The sequence below is a fragment of the Dendrobates tinctorius genome, unplaced genomic scaffold (assembly GCF_039654945.1).
Source record: "Dendrobates tinctorius isolate UK_male_01 unplaced genomic scaffold, ASM3965494v1 ptg000084l, whole genome shotgun sequence".
NCBI lineage: Eukaryota > Metazoa > Chordata > Amphibia > Anura > Dendrobatidae > Dendrobates > Dendrobates tinctorius.
In genome coordinates, this window is record NW_027361752.1 from 44,628,652 (window position 1) to 44,641,577 (window position 12,926).

Sequence of the window (12,926 nt, forward strand, 5' to 3'; positions counted from 1 at the left end):
CCGCTGTCGCAATCACGTGCTTCGGGCTCCCCGCTGATGACGTCATTAGCTTGTCGCTATGACGCGCTGAATGGAACGAAGCTTCTGATAGGCGTAAGCAGGAAGTGGGCGTGGCTTAGACTGAAGCTGATTGGTTGCTTGACGTCAGGGCGTCAGAGTGAGCGGGTTATGGTGTGTCGTCGCCGTAGTAGGTAGGAGCTGGGAGGAGCCGCGGGTGAGGGACCGACAGCGGAGCTCATGTGTCCCCGGAGCCGCCACTGCTCCGCCTGATGAGCCCGGGCCGGGACCCACATTGCGTGCACAGAGCGCTATGAGGTGAGAGGCCTGCAGGGTGACCCCGGACGGGTGTGCGCCCATTCATCAGACGGGGAGGAGGAGGCGGGGACCACCGGCTGCTGCCTGCCTTATAGTGTGTGTAGAGAGGAGGGAAGGGTTAACGGCCAGAATAACATTCACACCCGAAAAGGGGCCCAGAGGGGTCTACAGGGCGACCGGAGGCGTGAGCTCATGGCATTATAGTACATCGCTGCATTATAGCGGCATTATACTGTGGCGTTACGGTATAGCGGTATTATACTGTGGCGTTACGGTATAGCGGTATTATACTGTGGCGTTACGGTATAGCGGTATTATACTGTGGCGTTACGTTATAGCGGCATTATACTGTGGCGTTACGTTATAGCGGCATTATACTGTGGCGTTACGTTATAGCGGCATTATACTGTGGCGTTACGTTATAGCGGCATTATACTGTGGCGTTACGGTATAGCGGCATTATAGTACATCGCTGCATTATAGCGGTATTATACTGTGGCGTTACGGTATAGCGGTATTATACTGTGGCGTTACGTTATAGCGGCATTATACTGTGGCGTTACGTTATAGCGGTATTATACTGTGGCGTTACGGTATAGCGGTATTATACTGTGGCGTTACGTTATAGCGGCATTATACTGTGGCGTTACGTTATAGCGGCATTATACTGTGGCGTTACGTTATAGCGGCATTATACTGTGGCGTTACGTTATAGCGGTATTATACTGTGGCGTTACGTTATAGCGGTATTATACTGTGGCGTTACGGTATAGCGGTATTATACTGTGGCGTTACGTTATAGCGGCATTATACTGTGGCGTTACGTTATAGCGGCATTATACTGTGGCGTTACGTTATAGCGGCATTATACTGTGGCGTTACGTTATAGCGGCATTATACTGTGGCGTTACGTTATAGCGGTATTATACTGTGGCGTTACGGTATAGCGGCATTATACTGTGGCGTTACGTTATAGCGGTATTATACTGTGGCGTTACGTTATAGCGGCATTATACTGTGGCGTTACGTTATAGCGGCATTATACTGTGGCGTTACGTTATAGCGGCATTATACTGTGGCGTTACGTTATAGCGGCATTATACTGTGGCGTTACGTTATAGCGGCATTATACTGTGGCGTTACGTTATAGCGGTATTATACTGTGGCGTTACGTTATAGCGGTATTATACTGTGGCGTTACGTTGTAGCGGTATTATACTGTGGCGTTACGTTGTAGCGGTATTATACTGTGGCGTTACGTTGTAGCGGTATTATACTGTGGCGTTACGTTGTAGCGGCATTATACTGTGGCGCTAGGTTGTAGCGGCATTATACTGTGGCGTTACGTTGTAGCGGCATTATACTGTGGCGTTACGTTGTAGCGGCATTATACTGTGGCGCTAGGTTGTAGCGGCATTATACTGTGGCGCTAGGTTGTAGCGGCATTATACTGTGGCGCTAGGTTGTAGCGGCATTATACTGTGGCGCTAGGTTGTAGCGGCATTATACTGTGGCGCTAGGTTGTAGCGGTATTATACTGTGGCGCTAGGTTGTAGCGGTATTATACTGTGGCGCTAGGTTGTAGCGGTATTATACTGTGGCGCTAGGTTGTAGCGGTATGTTTTAGTTGTATTATATTGCTGTTATTAGTGTCATTATATGGCATGTTTTGTTACATACTTAAATTCTATAACTTGTTATATACCGTACGCATACAATCTTGTTCTATACTATGCCATTATACAGTATTATAGGGTTGTATGTTGACATATTTCCCTGTTATTGTATTTACGGTACAATTTTTGTATTTCAGTGTAATTATTTTCCATAATATTATAGTGTTTCTTATCTTTTTGTGTATCTCGTGTTCCTACGTGTTGGGGTGATTGACATTATTCCATTTTATTGTGAATTTTATGTTGTCTTTTATTATACACAAAAAATAAATAAATATTCCGTTAAATTGGCAAATGGGCGTAAACAGTTGTGGAGGGGGGATTTTCCAGAGCAGAATAACTGTGTCTTGTCAGAGTTGATTGTGTAGGGATGTGCCCTTTTAACAAGAAGAATGATAGTCACCCAGCTTTCTCAGGGTCCTGACAGCCCCAGTCCTCATCCTGCTCCCTTGTTCTGGGGTCTGATAAACTGCTGCTTTTGTACTTATTTTTTTATTTATTTATTTTTTTTTACTTTCATGACCCATCTTCCCCAGGTCATCAGATCAAACTAGGAAATGAAAATACATTTTGCAAGTGCTTAAAGCAAGAGGCTAGCTGAAGGAGCTCAGGGGTTTCTTACTTTAGAGCATGTCTTTCCTTGGGGTCTGCAACTACTCTGGGCCCAATTCCTCATTTTGCATTTTTCTTAAACTTTCTTTAATCTTTTTTTTTGTGGTATTTGTTGATTTTTTTTCTTGTGCCAAATTGCACAAAAGAACTCAAGTGGTTCATAAATTACACACAAAATAAAAAGCAAAACCGTATATACTCGAGTATAAGCCGACCCAAGTACAAGCCACGAAAAACTGGGAAAATGTATTGACTCGAGTATAAGCCGATATTCATTGACTCCTCATCCCTGTCCCGGTGGGCATGGCTCCTCATCCCTGTCCCGATGGGCATGGCTCCTCATCCCTGTCCCGGTGGGCATGGCTCCTCATCCCTGTCCCGGTGGGCATGGCTCCTCATCCCTGTCCCGGTGGGCATGGCTCCTCATCCCTGTCCCGGTGGGCATGGCTCCTCATCCCTGTCCCGGTGGGCATGGCTCCTCATCCCTGTCCCGGTGGGCATGGCTCTCCATGAGAAAAGCATAAAAAAAACCTCCTACTTACCTTCCCTGGTCGCCCTCGCAGCATCTTGTTCCGGCTTCCTGCAGCCTGAGCTGCCGAGCGATCACGTGTCCCGGCTCATTAAGATAATGAATATTCACCTCTTTCTACTCAGCTGGGACACGTGATCGCCCGGCCGCAGGAGCTGCTGGCACCTGAACAAGATGCTGCGATGGCACGCAGGGAAGGTAAGTAGGAGGTTTTTTTTGCAGCTGCTGGAAGCCGGCGGCTGCAGCTGTAACTGCGTTATAAGAGAAATGAATATTCATTGCCGGTGCCGCCGGCCCCTACCTCTGTGACCCACCGCTCCACCTCCGTCTTTAGGGACAATGACTCGTTTATAAGCAGAGGGGGGCGTGTTCAGCACTGAAAAACTCGGCTTATACACGTGTATATACAATATCTGCTCTTTATTTTGGTCTTTAACCCTTCTTTCTTTTTGTTGGTGATAATAATAGGTCGGACTTAAGAAAAAAAAAAAAATCACCAGGGGGAGGGGGGGGGGTGAATTACATTTGGTACAAAAGATTTTCTACTAAAATATCACAATTGATGTATCGTCCGGAACCCCCCCCCCTCCGAAACCTCTCCCACAATAGTGACTATAAAAAAAAAATAGACATTAAAAAAGATGCAAGTAAAAAACGGGCAAAACCCCACCAAAACTAAACAAAGAAAAGGTACAAATGCAATAATGAACTGGGCAGGGGGGTAGAACGTAAGGCATCGGAGTCATTAAAGAGGCGCCACGTCTCTTAATGAATGAGGCGAGACGTGATATGACACACACCTCACCACAAATCTTACTCTAGTCATGGAATGGAGTAATAATTGTGGTGTAAGGAAAGCTGCCGCTCCTCCTATATTGGCTGAGTTTGGAATGCCATACCCCGTCCCTGCCCCACACACTTTTTCAGAGAAAGCGCCAATAGTGTTGTCATAAGAATTTGGGACGTTCTGAAATGTCCTGTAAATGTCTGTTCTGTCCCTGATCTGAGGATCTCGGCTTTTACAGGAGATGACTCTGCAGATAGATGTGAATTTTCAGGTCTGACCGGAGGACGTGCTTAGCTGAGCTGGTGACGCTTTACATCGACTCGTCAATCATCTTGTCGTTTCGTCGGCATAGTTTCCTGATATTTGGGTCCGATCTGTCATAAGCGTGTGACCGATAGAGGGTCGACGTCAGAAACTGCGCGTGCGGTGTATGACTGAAGCCGCTCATGGCTGCAGACGGTCGCACAGACAGCTCCATTCTCTCAGCGGAGTGCGTGCACGCTGCTTCGGGGTTGATTACATGCTCCATGGTTTATAATCAGGTTTTCCTATCATGTAATGCCCTTCGTTTGTATGTCTCTGTGGACCCCGCTGGGTTACTCGCTCCTATCAGCAGACATCGCGGCCGCAGCTTTATTAATTCATAGTGTTGGCATGAAGTGAGACTAATCAGAAAGACTTGCTTCAATGCCCGCCATATCGGGGGAAGGGGCGGCTGCCCCACCATTATATGCCCTGTGTTATAGAACTTACAACGCTGCTAAAAAATGTATTACTGGAAGAGTCTTCACATTTCATGGCGGTCAATGTACAGCGATATGTGCAGCTTCCTAATGAGCGGAGGGCTGGTGGCCGTACCTCACTCTCCTCACCGCTTGGGTGCACGACAGATCGGCCCATACACGTAGATCCCTCCTCACCACCTGACAAGCAGGGCAGAGCCTTCACAGCGGTATAGCTGAAAAGACTCTGTTTTGTTGGCTGCCAGAGGGAGAAGGAGACTGACTGGAGCCTACCCAAGTAGCACAGATTAGCAGCAGCACCAGAGGAGACACATGGCAGAAATAGATGAGTTGTAATGCTAGAAAGGCTGGGTGCAGATGACCGTGTTGGAAATCGGACCAGTTGCCGCTACAAATTGCCAATATGCTGACAGGTGCCGGAGCTGCCTTTACATTGATCCGGTTATTGGCCAGAATAATGCATGGAAAGTAGTGTGTGTGCTGATATTTCCGTACACTCCTCCTCTCTCTCCTGGGTATGGCCCCACAACTCCTATTGAAGTACTGAGCTGCTGTACCAAGGAACAGCCTCTACACTGGAGAGATGCCGGCCCCGATGGGTTTAATGGTTTCATCCGGCTGAGATGTGGGGTTGCCTGGTGTTGGACCCCCATCTGTCTGATACTGATCACCTGTACAAAGGATTGATCCTAAATATCATAAGTCTGGAAAATGGTAACAGTACATACAGTTAGGTCCATATATATATATTTAGGTTAGGTCCATCCATATATATTTGGACAGACAATATTTTTCTCATTTTGGTTCTAGACATTACCACAATGAATTTTAAACAAAACAATTCAGATGCAGTTGAAGTTCAGACTTTCAGCTTTCATTTGAGGGTATCCACATTAAAACTGGATGAAGGGTTTAGGAGTTTCAGCTCCTTAACATGTGCCTCCCTGTTTTTAAAGGGACCAAAAGTAATTGGACAGATTAAATAATTGTAAATACAATGTTCATTTCTAGTACTTGGTTGAAAACCCTTTGTTGGCAATGACTGCCTGAAGTCTTGAACTCATGGACGTCACCAGACGCTGTGTCTCCTCCTTTTTGATGCTCTGCCAGCCTTCACTGCGGTGGTTTTCAGTTGCTGTTTGTTTGTGGGCCTTTCTGTCTGAAGTTTAGTCTTTAACAAGTGAAATGCATGCTCAATTGGGTTGAGATCAGGTGACTGACTTGGCCATTCAAGAATATTCCACTTCTTTGCTTTAATAAACTCCTGGGTTGCTTTGGCTTTATGTTTTGGGTCACTGTCCATCTGTAGTAGGAAACGACGACCAATCAGTTTGGCTGGATCTGAGCACACAGTATGGCTCTGAATACCTCAGAATTCATTCGGCTGCTTCTGTCCTGTGTCACATCATCAATAAACACCAGTGACCCAGTGCCACTGGCAGCCATGCATGCCCAAGCCATCACACTGCCTCCGCCGTGTTTTACAGATGATGTGGTATGCTTTGGATCATGAGCTGTACCACGCCTTCGCCATACTTTTCTCTTTCCATCATTCTGGTAGAGGTTGACCTTGGTTTCATCTGTCCAAAGAATGTTCTTCCAGAACTGTGCTGGCTTTTTTAGATGATTTTTAGCAATGTCCAGTCTAGCCTTTTGATTCTTGATGCTTATGAGTGGCTTGCACCGTGCAGTGAACCCTCTGTATTTACTTTCATGCAGTCTTCTCTTTATGGTAGATTTGGATATTGATACGCCTACCTCCTGGAGAGTGTTGGTCACTTGGTTGGCTGTTGTGAAGGGGTTTCTCTTCACCATGGAGACTATTCTGCGATCATCCACCACTGTTGTCTTCCGTGGGAGTGAAAGCTGAAAGTCTGAACTTCAACTGCATCTGAATTGTTTTGTTTAAAATTCATTGTGGTAATGTCTAGAACCAAAATTAGAAAAATGTTGTCTCAGGTCCATATATATTTGGACAAACTGTAGAGGTGTTATCTGTCATTGTACAGGAGGAGGAGGTGAGCTGTGACATCACCTATTGAGAATGGTGGATCCTGTGTTATATACTGTATATAGAGATGTTATCAGTCATTGTACAGGAGGAGGAGGTGAGCTGTGACATCACCTATTGTGAATGGTGGATCCTGTGTTATATACTGTATATAGAGATGTTATCAGTCATTGTACAGGAGGAGGAGGTGAGCTCGCATGATGATGATGATTACTCACGGTGTCACATGTGAATGATTCCTGTCTTGTCGGATGCAATACATGAATCACACTAATCGTTTCTGATGAGTTCGGAAATAGTGGGTAAATAGAGCCCCAGATATGAGTGTAATGTGGCGGGTAGTAAAGCTGACACTATCTTATCATTGGTGTGATACGTGTCAGACCCGTGGCTCCTCGGCTGAACTGCAGACATATAGTGAGATCTCATTATTTTATGGTGCCCATAAATTGTCTTTTAAATAGACGCAACCTTTAATAAAAAAAAAAAAAGTTGTATTTTATCAGGGTTTGTCTGAGATGGCTGTGGAAGAATGGGCGTCCCGTGACTCCTGGTGGACGATTCACAGCAGCACTTTTACTATGAAATCCATGGAGAGGTGGTCCCACGGGGTTTGTCAGTGGGAGTTGGGGGAACAACTTAATTTCTCTGGGTTTGGACACTCCTGTAAGTCTGGATACAAGCATGTCCTTACCCCCCATCCAGTGCTAAAGCCTGTGAATCAAAGGTCTAGAGGCGTGGCTTATTTTGCTTGATGGGAGGGGCTAAACCTCAACTCCTGAAGAAGAGCTAACCTAAAGTGGAGGGAGCAGAAGTCATCACACCCCTGACTTCACTATCTAACATGCATTTAATCTGTAGGTTTCTAGTGACTGGGTCCATCTGTGTACCTCCCCTACCCCCCCAGATTACCAGTATAGAAGACTGGCCGTAGTGTTGTCACTGGCAGGACTGGTGGTGAAGAGTTTTCTGATACCAGCGCGGTCCTGTATTAAGCTCCACCGGCGTAACAAGTCCGTTCATGACATTTCTTCCTCTGGAATCTTCCCCCCATGACCTGTGAGTGATATTATTGGGAACTGGAAGGAACCACAGCAACTCGGCCACGAAGAGGAGACCCTGTACCGTTAGAGCGGGGGGGGGGGGGGCCGAGGAACAGAGGGCAGAAAAGTCACCATCCTTCTGCTGACTCCATAACTGCAGAGTCCAGACCTCTTCTGGTATAACATCAGCACAAACACTGGGCCCCTGCCAGAAGCTTCATGACTGAGCAGCTGCATGCAGCCGTACATCACCAAGCACAATGCCGAGCGTCGGATGGAGTGGTGTAAATCTAACACCACTGGACTCTGGAGGAGATGTGCAGTGATGGATCATACTTCTCTATCTGGCGTCTGATGGAGGAGTCTGGGTTTGGTGATTCCAGGAGGACGTTACCCCCTGACTGTATTGTGGCCGCTTTTCTGATGGCGGAGGAGGATAATGCTATGGGCTGTTATCGGGGGCGGCCTCGGCCCCTTAGTTCTAGTGGCAGGAGATCTTAATACTTCATCACAAGACAATTGTAGCTCCCAGCTTTGTGGGAACAATTTGGGGATGACCTTCTTTTGTTCCCCATGATTCTGCCTGCTGCACCATCCCATCCAACAACTAGACTGGAGATTGTGAGTCTGGACGCCCCAACATCAGGGTCTGACCTCAAAACTACTCTTCTAGATGATGGGCAAAAATTCCCGCAGACTCCTTCAAAATCTTGTACAAATGCCTACAAGAAGAGAACGGCGACACCATATAAATGTCTATGGGTGTACGATGGGAGGTGAGGAGATCTGGCGGAGGTGTCCGCCTACTGGTGTGCATGTAGCACTACGCGGGGTGTTGTACGATGGGAGGTGAGGAGATCTGGCGGAGGTGTCCGCCTACTGGTGTGCATGTAGCACTACGCGGGGTGTTGTACGATGGGAGGTGAGGAGATCTGGCGGAGGTGTCCGCCTACTGGTGTGCATGTAGCACTAAGCGGGGTGTTGTACGATGGGAGGTGAGGAGATCTGGCGGAGGTGTCCGCCTACTGGTGTGCATGTAGCACTACGCGGGGTGTTGTACGATGGGAGGTGAGGAGATCTGGCGGAGGTGTCCGCCTACTGGTATGCATGTAGCACTAAGCTGGGTGTTGTACGATGGGAGGTGAGGAGATCTGGCGGAGGTGTCCGCCTACTGGTGTGCATGTAGCACTAAGCGGGGTGTTGTACGATGGGAGGTGAGGAGATCTGGCGGAGGTGTCCGCCTACTGGTGTGCATGTAGCACTACGCGGGGTGTTGTACGATGAGAGGTGAGGAGATCTGGCGGAGGTGTCGGCCTACTGGTGTGCATGTAGCACTAAGCGGGGTGTTGTACGATGGGAGGTGAGGAGATCTGGTGGAGGTGTCGGCCTACTGGTGTGCATGTAGCACTACGCGGGGTGTTGTACGATGGGAGGTGAGGAGATCTGGCGGAGGTGTCCGTCTACTGGTGTGCATGTAGCACTACGCGGGGTGTTGTACGATGAGAGGTGAGGAGATCTGGCGGAGGTGTCGGCCTACTGGGGTGCATGTAGCACTACGCGGCGTGCTGTGAATCATTAGTTAATGCCGCCTGGAAGAAACGTCCCTCCATTGATGTTCAGATGAGGGGCAGCGGGAAGTTGGCAAGGAGTGAATGCAAAGGCCGTCCGATGGTGGGCGCTTCGGAGAGAAGAGATCCAAGATCCAGGGGTGAAGGAACCCACCAAGCGGGGTTAGCCGTGAGCTCTGGGATTTGGGAAGGTGTCATTTGTATGGTAATTGCTATTCCCCACGGCTGTTGTAACCTGTCACTTCCATTTCTTCCAACATCACAGTGCAGAGTGCAGGTCTAGACAGCTTAACCCCCAAAATATTTTCAGGGGCCAATAACTACACCAAATCCAATCCCAATCTCTCCACAACAAATCCCCGTGCTTTGTGCATGGAAGAATAATGGTGCTGAACTGATCGCTTTACATTCAGCCCCCAAGTCTTGTCGGTCACATGGCCCCCCAAATTCTGCCTCACGGGGCTGCTCAGGACTTTTTTTTTTTTTTTTTAAAGTCCCTAAATTGGACCAGCAGTGGGGCATTGATGGATTTTGAGCCGTTCTCCTCTCTCCATTAAGGGACGATCACCGCCCAGATGTGAGGTGTGATGGTTTATTTTCTGGACAGTGTGGAATATCTTGTTAGGAAGTGAAGGATATAGATAAGCTGTTCTGTCAGGGTATATAATCCTGGCCACGGTTCCTGTTTTCTGTGTTTGCCTGATTTCTTATTGGGAAAGCTGAGTAACGCTCAACGGGCTGCATCCAGCTTTACCAGACTCCAGAACAACCTTTCTTAATAGTTGGGGTCTGTTCACATATTGCATTTTTTTTTTTTTTTACTTGACAAATTAGTTGTCAGGAAAAAAGCAATCCACAATACGGTCGTTTTTGTTACATTTTTGCAGCGTTTTCATTTGTTTTTCACCCATTCATATGAATGGATGAGCGCCACGTCTTAGCAAAAAGAAAGCATAGCTCAAAATATGCGCAGACCCCCCCCCCCCCCATCCCTCAGTGTGTGCATGCGCTGATTCTGCTGGTACTGCAAAATGCTGCATATTTTCTGCTCCGAATACGCTGCATAAAAAAAAAAAGCTGCAAAAAATGTCTGCCGTGAAAATACACTTAAAGTGGGTTTTTCGGGACTGTGTAATATTAATGACCTTGCGATAGGTCACCGTAATGAATAAGGCCTCTTTCACACTTCCGTTTTTTACAATCAGTCAAAATCCGCCAGGTTTTGAAAAAAACGGATCCGCAATTTTTTTTTTTTTTTGCGGATCCGTTTTTTTCCCCATTGAGTTGCATTACTGGCGGATCTTGACTGATGGTTACCCGTTGGAGCCGTTTTGGTGAGGATCCGCCAAATTTTTTTCATCCGCCGGAATGCCTGGACAGACCCTGCAACGTTTTTTTTGTGGTTGGATCCGCATTTTCCAGTGCGCATGCCTGGAGAAAGGAAGTCAGGGAGGAAATTAACCTGGCGGAGGAAAAAAATTCTCACTCACTCACTCTATCCCTGTAGCCGAGAAGGAATTAAAGAAAAAAGCCTCTTAAAGGGGTTGTCTGTGCTAATAGGTTTTAATATGAAATACACGGGCACCCCTACTGATGAGCTGTTATCGGCTCCAATGGTGGCCAGATGAAAAGAGTGGAACAGCACAGCTTCGCGCCATGTGTAGTGGTCGCTGCCGAGCGCTGCAGATCACCTCTTCTTTAGCTGCAGTTCCCCTCATCTTCTTTCTGAAATAGACTGGACCTGATTATTGTGGATATTCCAATTTGAGGTTGTTGTATATGTTTCCCGGGATTCCCATTTCCTCTGGATGGGGTTTATATTCACACACACTACTGGTGACATGTCAGTGATTTTCGGCACCGATTCCCTTTTGGAGGGAGAGAAAAGTGTTGTGCAGAAGGCTAGGATCACCATTAATGAAAAATGACATTTATTAAAGTACAAAGTAACAAGAAATACATTTTAAAAACATTAAAAAAAAAGCCAAACAGGTGTAAGGGTAAGTAACTACCGGGGGGCCATGTAAGGACCCCCAGACTCCTCTACTGTGTGAACCGTTTTTTTTTTTTTTTTCTTTTCTTTTTAAACCATGGGTATTTTATTTTTCCCCATTTATTTAGTACTACAACTCCTATTACATTTAACAAGCTCATTCTTTTTCTGTGACAACAGAGAAAACCTAAAAGAAAGGTTATGGCTGCTGGAAGAAAAGTAGGGATAACTGAAATTGCAAAAAGTAAAAATTTGGCTTTGTCCCTTATCAGAAAGTTGGAGGTTGCGGGTGTGTGTAGCTGCGGCCAGAAACGGTGTATAAAGCTGTGAATCCACACTGCTGTAATTCACTAAAAAGGACATAAAGTCCCAAAACATCACAGAATAAAGCAGCCACGCTTCCCGGGGCCCGGTCACGACACTTGCGCCCTTCCCGGGGCCCGGTCACGACACTTGCGCCCTTCCCGGGGCCCGGTCACGACACTTGCGCCCTTCCCGGGGCCCGGTCACGACACTTGCGCCCTTCCCGGGGCCCGGTCACGACACTTGCGCCCTTCCCGGGGCCCGGTCACGACACTTGCGCCCTTCCCGGGGCCCGGTCACGACACTTGCGCCCTTCCCGGGGCCCGGTCACGACACTTGCGCCCTTCCCGGGGCCCGGTCACGACACTTGCGCCCTTCCCGGGGCCCGGTCACGACACTTGCGCCCTTCCCGGGGCCCGGTCACGACACTTGCGCCCTTCCCGGGGCCCGGTCACGACACTTGCGCCCTTCCCAAAACACATTTTTTTCTTTTATAGTAGACACCGTTTCATCCAGTAGAGACATGTAGAACGCTGACACTAAGTGACTCGTACGTAATAAAATTCTTTTTGGACTACAAGGGCTGTATAGTAGATTGAGTCTCGCTGCTGGCGTTCCCTCCGGGACGTGCAGACGGCTGCTCTCGCCCCTTACAATTGCTGAATGTGCTGTTCTGGAAATGTCCGTCCCTTTTCCTGTGAATGAGCTCCTTCTTGCATAACTCTCATTACCAGAGAAAACACTGAGTAATGTGGGTTTTGGCACACTCGGTGGTGGCCTCCTTACTGACTGGTGCACAATGGAAGGGGAACGCTGCGGTTTATCTAGAGGCCTCGTGGCTGAGTCTCTGAGTGCTGAGACGCCCAGCACAATTGGGGAACACGGTAATTTCAGCTACTCGGCTGATGAAGCTGCTGATAGATTCTCTGCTTTATTACAAAGCGCTAATACACCAATAGGTCCTTAATAATAACACATTTGTGTGTCTACTCCAAAAGGCTTGAATTATACTAACACAATTCCTTCAAAATATATCGCTTTGAAGAAAAAAAAGAGTGAGGCTTATTCATAATCCATAAAATATACAATTTTATTAGTCCATTAATTAGACACGCTTTTAAAATTAAGAAAGGTATAGGAACAAGAAAAAGGGACATTGGGTCTCAAAATATTAGATACATGCTGCCTGGTAAGAAGCCATGATCACAAATGGTTACAATGACTCATATTGACATGAACAGTGACTGATGTATAAAAATACAACCATAAAAATCCATTTTATAAAATATTGTGGTCTATAGCGGACCAATAAATTAGCTGGATTCTGTGCTGCTGCAAAATGTCAC

At 47.2% G+C, this 12,926-nt stretch overlaps 1 protein-coding gene across 4 annotated transcripts in view; it reads left to right on the forward strand.

The window, feature by feature from the left end:
• The first annotated feature begins 123 nt into the window (after nucleotides 1–123).
• Nucleotides 124–12,926, forward strand: part of ITSN1 (intersectin 1) — a 158,947-nt gene continuing 146,144 nt past the window's right edge. For 2 of the 4 annotated variants that reach the window (XM_073584619.1, XM_073584620.1), the window contains exon 1: nucleotides 125–315. The gene's annotated coding sequence lies outside the window, so the exon portion shown is untranslated. Of the gene's footprint in view, nucleotides 316–12,926 lie in introns of all 4 variants that reach the window. The other 2 variants (XM_073584618.1, XM_073584622.1) reach the window with 2 other exon arrangements.